This window comes from Gossypium hirsutum, chromosome A10 (genome assembly GCF_007990345.1).
Source record: "Gossypium hirsutum isolate 1008001.06 chromosome A10, Gossypium_hirsutum_v2.1, whole genome shotgun sequence".
NCBI lineage: Eukaryota > Viridiplantae > Streptophyta > Magnoliopsida > Malvales > Malvaceae > Gossypium > Gossypium hirsutum.
Genome location: NC_053433.1, coordinates 92,975,000 through 92,981,008, shown reverse-complemented (window position 1 = coordinate 92,981,008; position 6,009 = coordinate 92,975,000).

The following is a 6,009-nucleotide window of genomic DNA, read 5'->3' as shown; positions in this document are numbered from 1 at the left end:
AGTGGATAAATATTCTAAAGACAAATATAGTAAGTTCTGAAATGAAGGTTAGAGGTTAAAAGTTAAAGCACCATGTATACCTTTTACTGGTAAGGTACACAAAGAACAAAAATAAGATATCTAGGTTAGACTGGAAACTCAAGTAGAATTTAAAGATGGCTAACCCCTAATTGGGAACAATATGGTTATATAAACTCATCAAGTAAAATAGTTATCATCCCGAGCAAATGTAGAAATAAATGGTTCAACTTGACAATAAAGGAGAACTTGCCCCATATTCATAGAAATATTCAACTCTCCATCATAAAACAATATCCCAAGCCATCGAAACCAGGATTGGCCTGTAATTTCCTTTCTTGCTTTAATAGAATGGATGAATTAGCTCCCCCGTAGTTCCAATTAGGCAATTCAAAGTTTCAAACGACTTGCCTTTAACACGGCTAACACTCTGAAACCTTCTTCAAGCCTTTTGCCACCATTGGATCATGCAACTGAAAACACTCTTGTACCTCCCTACCAATGATTGCAGAAGTCTGACTTGCACTCACCAAATCAATGAACAATGAAGAATCACAAGTAACAGAGAGTAAACTGGAGTAGAGCAAAACAGACTGAGAAGTCAGAATCCATTGAATATTTCAAATAGCTGATTTCAATTGTAAAAATCAACTCATACCAGAGTACAAATGCAAAGTACACATTTATCACGCGTTAAAATACCCTATACTATTTCACAATATTGTAAAGTGGTAAAAGTACCACGGAAGCTTCTATATTTAGAGGCGGATTACATTTTGGTCCCTCTATTTAAAAAATGGGCAAATTAATCTTTATACATAAAATGTGCAAATTAGCCCATCCATTAAATTTTGTTAAATGATGATGTAGAATATTAAATTATTAATTTGGTCCTTGAACTACAGCTAAAATATTAATTTTATTTTATTTTTAAAAATTCTTAACAATAATTTTAAAATATCTAACAAAATATTTAAAATAAATATAAATTATTAAAAATATATTGAAACTATTAGAAATCATGTTAAAATATTATATTTTTAAAAATAAAAATTATAAAAAAAAACTTCTAAAAATTCAAAATATATATATGTAAGAAAATCTAAAATATTTATCAAATTTTCATGTTAAAACCCAGAAGCCAAGGTCTTTTTTCAAGGATTTCTTCTTTATTTTACAAAATCCAAAAAAATAAAAAAGATTTCTCCTTGATTGAAGCAAAAAATAAAAATAAAAAAAATAAAAATAAAAATATTTATTTTCAAATTTTTTATGCTTTCACTAATGTTCAATTTCATCTTCATCATTCATGCTTTCAACTAAAAGGTACATAAAAATTTATTTAATCTTCATCTTCGTATTTAGTTTGTAACTAAACTTTTGAGAGTAAAATCTTAGTAAATAAAGTAATCTGGTCCATGCATAAGAACGGAATTGTAAATTGATAAATAAATTGAGTTTTAACTCATGTCTTGCACTATTAATTTTTAGTGAATTACATTCTAAGGAACCAACTTGTGATTCAAAATTTTTAAATTTCAACCAATGTGTCCTTTCCCCTTTTTGGTAGACAACCAATCTGTCCTATCCAATTTTTACCACACAAGTTCATAGAATCTAGTACAAATATAGAGCCGTGGTAGAATTTGGTAGTTGTCCGTCCTTGTACACTAGAGAAAAACAAGATATTGAGTGTTGACTTTTGAATCTGGTCGTCTCAAACATGATGATAATGATTATGAATGAATGAATTAACAGTAAAAATGGCACATACACAGGCAGAGGGGGAGAACTAACTCAAGCTGTATTCTTACTGGGGAGCTGTTAATTTACTGAAAGAGATAACAACAAGATGAAGATGATAAGGAAATAGAAAACTAAGATGATGAGTACATCGATTCATAATCTAAGAGCCTATTTATATAGGCTTTTACATAACAGAAAAACTAAAAATAGGCACTAACAACTAGAGAAAAAATCTAAACAAAATAAATCCATAATTTTCAACCACTAAAACTTTGATGTGCATCAACTATTTGCCTAGAAATAAGGAAAACAATCCGATTTTATTAACAACCAAATTTATTAACAATCCCTCATTTAAACTGAAAAACTCCTTAAACTTCAATTTACTGGTGCCATTCTTCAAACAGGATCTTCCAAAGTGCAAATTCTCATTAACCTCTTCAAATTTTGGAAGGAAAACAATTTGAGAGGTTTGGTAAATATGTCAGCTAGTTGATCTTCGCTCTTGTAGTACTTGAGATCAATTACCTCATCATTGTTAAGATCTCTCAAAAAATAGTACTTTACATCAATATGCTTGCTTCTACCATGTAATACTGGATTTTTTGAGAGTTTGATAGCTGAATTGTTGTCACAGAAAATTGTTAAAGCTCCCATTCTCTTGAACTTCAGCTCCTCTAAGATTTTCCTTAGCCAAATAGCTTGACAAGCACAGGTTGTTGCAGCAACAAATTCAGCTTCAGTCGTTGACAAAGTAACAATGGATTGTTTCTTGATGACCATGAAACAACTCCGGTTCCCATCATGAAAACATAACCTGAAGTGCTTTTTCTATAATCCAAATCTCTTGCAAAGTCACTGTCAGTGAACCTAAATAAATCTGAAATTTCACCTTTTCTATAAAACAACCCAAAATCCTTGGTTCTTTGTAAGTAACCAAGGATTTTCTTGACAGCTAATAAATGCAACTATGTAGGAGCCTCCACAAACCTACTAATCAAACTCACAGAATACGTTATGTCAGGTCTTGTACCAGTCAAGTACATTAAGCTGCCAATGATCTGCTTATAAAAAGTGATGTTCACTTTCTTTCCCTCTTTTCTCAACTTCAAACCAAACTCAATGGGGGTGCTTGCTGGATTGCAATCCTTCATATCAAACCTATTCAGAATATCTTGAACATATTTCCTTTGAGAAATAAATATTCCATCAGCTGATTACACTACTTTTATGCCTAGAAAATAATGCATCATACTAAGATTTGACATTTCAAACTCAATCATCATAGACTTCTTGAATTCATTAAACACGGAACTATAGTTTCCAGTGAAAATAAGATCATTAACATATAAACTCACAATAAGCATTTTCTCTTGATCGCCAGTTTTAATAAAAAGTGTAGACTTATAAGGACACTTGGTAAGACCAACTTTCAAGAAATAAGCCTCAATTCGACTATGCCAGACACGTGGGGCTTGTTCCAGTCCATATAAAGCCTTTTTTAGTTTATAAACCTCATTTTCACTTCCATGTTTAACATAGCTAGCAGGTTGTTCAATAAATACCTGCTCTTGGAGCTCACTATGTAAAAATTCCAACTTCACATCCAACTAAAAGATAGGCCATGAGTACTGGGTTGCAAGCGAAATCACCAATATGATTTATCATGCCTTGCAACAAGAGGAAAAACTTCTTTGTAATCCACCCCAAACTCTTGCTTATAACCTTTGGCCACTAAGAGCGCCTTATACTTGTCAACTTCTCCATTCTCCTTCAACTTTGCTTTGTATACCCATTTGACACCAATTGTCTTGTGCCCTTCTGGAAGCTCAGTCAACTCCTATGTATCATTCTTTTCTATAACTGCAATCTCTTCATCCATTGCCTTTCGCCATTTCGACTCCTTTATAGCAATTTTTAAATGTTGTTGGATCACAATCTGCAAATAAGGCAAAGTGGATGATTGGATCTTCAGTTTGACCAATGCCAGTTACCTCAAAATATCCCATCCAAGCTAGTTTTCATCGAATACGACTAGGACGAGGTTCGGTTACTTCTACTTTAGTGGTTGTTGGAGCATCATTTGGTGAACTCTCAAGCTCAAGTGTTGCTTGAGCCTGTTGATCTAAAGGCTGTTGCCTTTCAAATTCAATTTCAGTGTCAACAAAGGTTTGAGAAGGTTATTGGTCATTCCAATTCCAAGTGTTCTCCTCATAAAAAATTACATCCTTGCTAATCACAATTTTCTCCGTTAAAAGATTAAACAATTTATATGCTTTAGATGTTTCACTTACACTTAGAAAGACAGACTTCTCTCATTTGTCATCAAGCTTCTTTCTCTTTGCATGAGGAACATGTGCATAAACTATGCAACCAAAAATTCTGAAGTGATCTATCGCTGGTCTCCTTCCGCTCCAAGCTTCTTCAGGTGTCATGTTTTGAACAAAAAAAGTTGGGCTTCTATTTAAGAAGTGGATGCTCCAATTCACTGCCTCTGGCCAAAACCGTTTTGGGACCCTTCCACTAGCAAGCATCCTCCTAACCATATTCAGTATGGTTCTTGTCGAAACCCTTTTTTAAATCGAGTTTTGGAAAATGGGAATCGACTTTTAAAAACGAAAACGGGAGTCGCCACCAATCTTTTTAGGTGTGATTGGATCACCTTTAAAACATTTTGTTTTAAAATCATTAGTTTTGGTCTACGAAATAAAAGAACGGGTTCGGGAGTCGGTTACATACGAGGAAGGATTAGCACCCTCGTAACACCCAAAAATTGGTACCTAATTAATTATCAAATGTCTTCAAGGTCAGAAATTTAAGAATTTTAAGATACAATGCTCTTTAAAATATTTTGATTTTGAAAGTTGGGGTTCACTTGTATCAAAATATTGACACTAAGTTAGCATTTTGGAAATCCCTATCTCGAAAACAACAAAACGCCATATCCAGTAAGTTAGGACACAACGCTTTGAAATTTTCAAGACAGTTGCTCGTATTTTGAAAATCTTTAAAAACTTAGAAGGGTACCTAACTATTTGAACTCAACGAGAAAAGTTGCAACCCAATAAGTTAGGGCACTACTTTTCTCGATGCTTCCAAATACCAAGCATTGCCTTTTTATTTTTTGAAAACTTTGAAGTCACTTTTTTAAAACCGATGCATGAAGGAGCATATTAACATAACATACGAGATAACATATAATTCAACATAAAACATAATACATATTTAAAAAGAATAGGTAAAAATTCCTAAACACATAATTCAACATATATTTAAACACAAATGATGTATGATATACAATTTTAACACGTATATAAAAAAATGCATTTGAAAATAAATTATAAAAGTCTAAGATATTACATAACATACAAAATACATAACATAGCAGTAATACATTAATTCTAAAGTAAAAGCAAATATTGTATAATAATAAAAACATAAGTTTTTTTTAAAAAAATATATGTATAATATAAACAATTGATAAATAGAATGAGCATATAAAATGTGATATTTAATGATAGATTTAAAATATAATATATAATAAAAAATATATTTATAAGAATAATACTTATATAAAAATATAAAATATATTGGTTTAGAAAAATAATGTATAAAATATCAAATATGTAAAAGAATTTATATTTATAATAATTATATAATATATATAAATATAAGTTTAGAGTAAGCTGAAATAAGTAATTAATGATGAAATATACGTATTGTACAAATTACAATATTATAATATCTTCAAAATGTGTAATAATAGAATATAAGTAAAGTAATTATTAACATATAAATAAAAATAAGTATATAATATAAGTTAAAACCTTTAATGATAATAATGTATAAATAAAAAACATATAATAGTATAAAAATGACATAATATAAAATAATTATAATATATAATATGAAAGTATATATGTAAAAATAATGTATAATATATAAATAATTAATAAAGATATAATACAAGTAAAAATATATAAATAATAATGTAAAATAATAATAATTTAAAAATATATAATAAATAATAATAATATGAAATAATATATGGTTAATACAATAGTGTAAAGATATATAAACATTATGTGATAAAAATATACTATAATAAATGATATATGTTAAAATATATATTAATATGATAATAGGAAGATTTTAAGTAATATAATAAAATATAAGTAAATAATATAAAATATAATACATATATTCATATTAAAATATAATAGTATATGTATAAAGTTTTAAAAT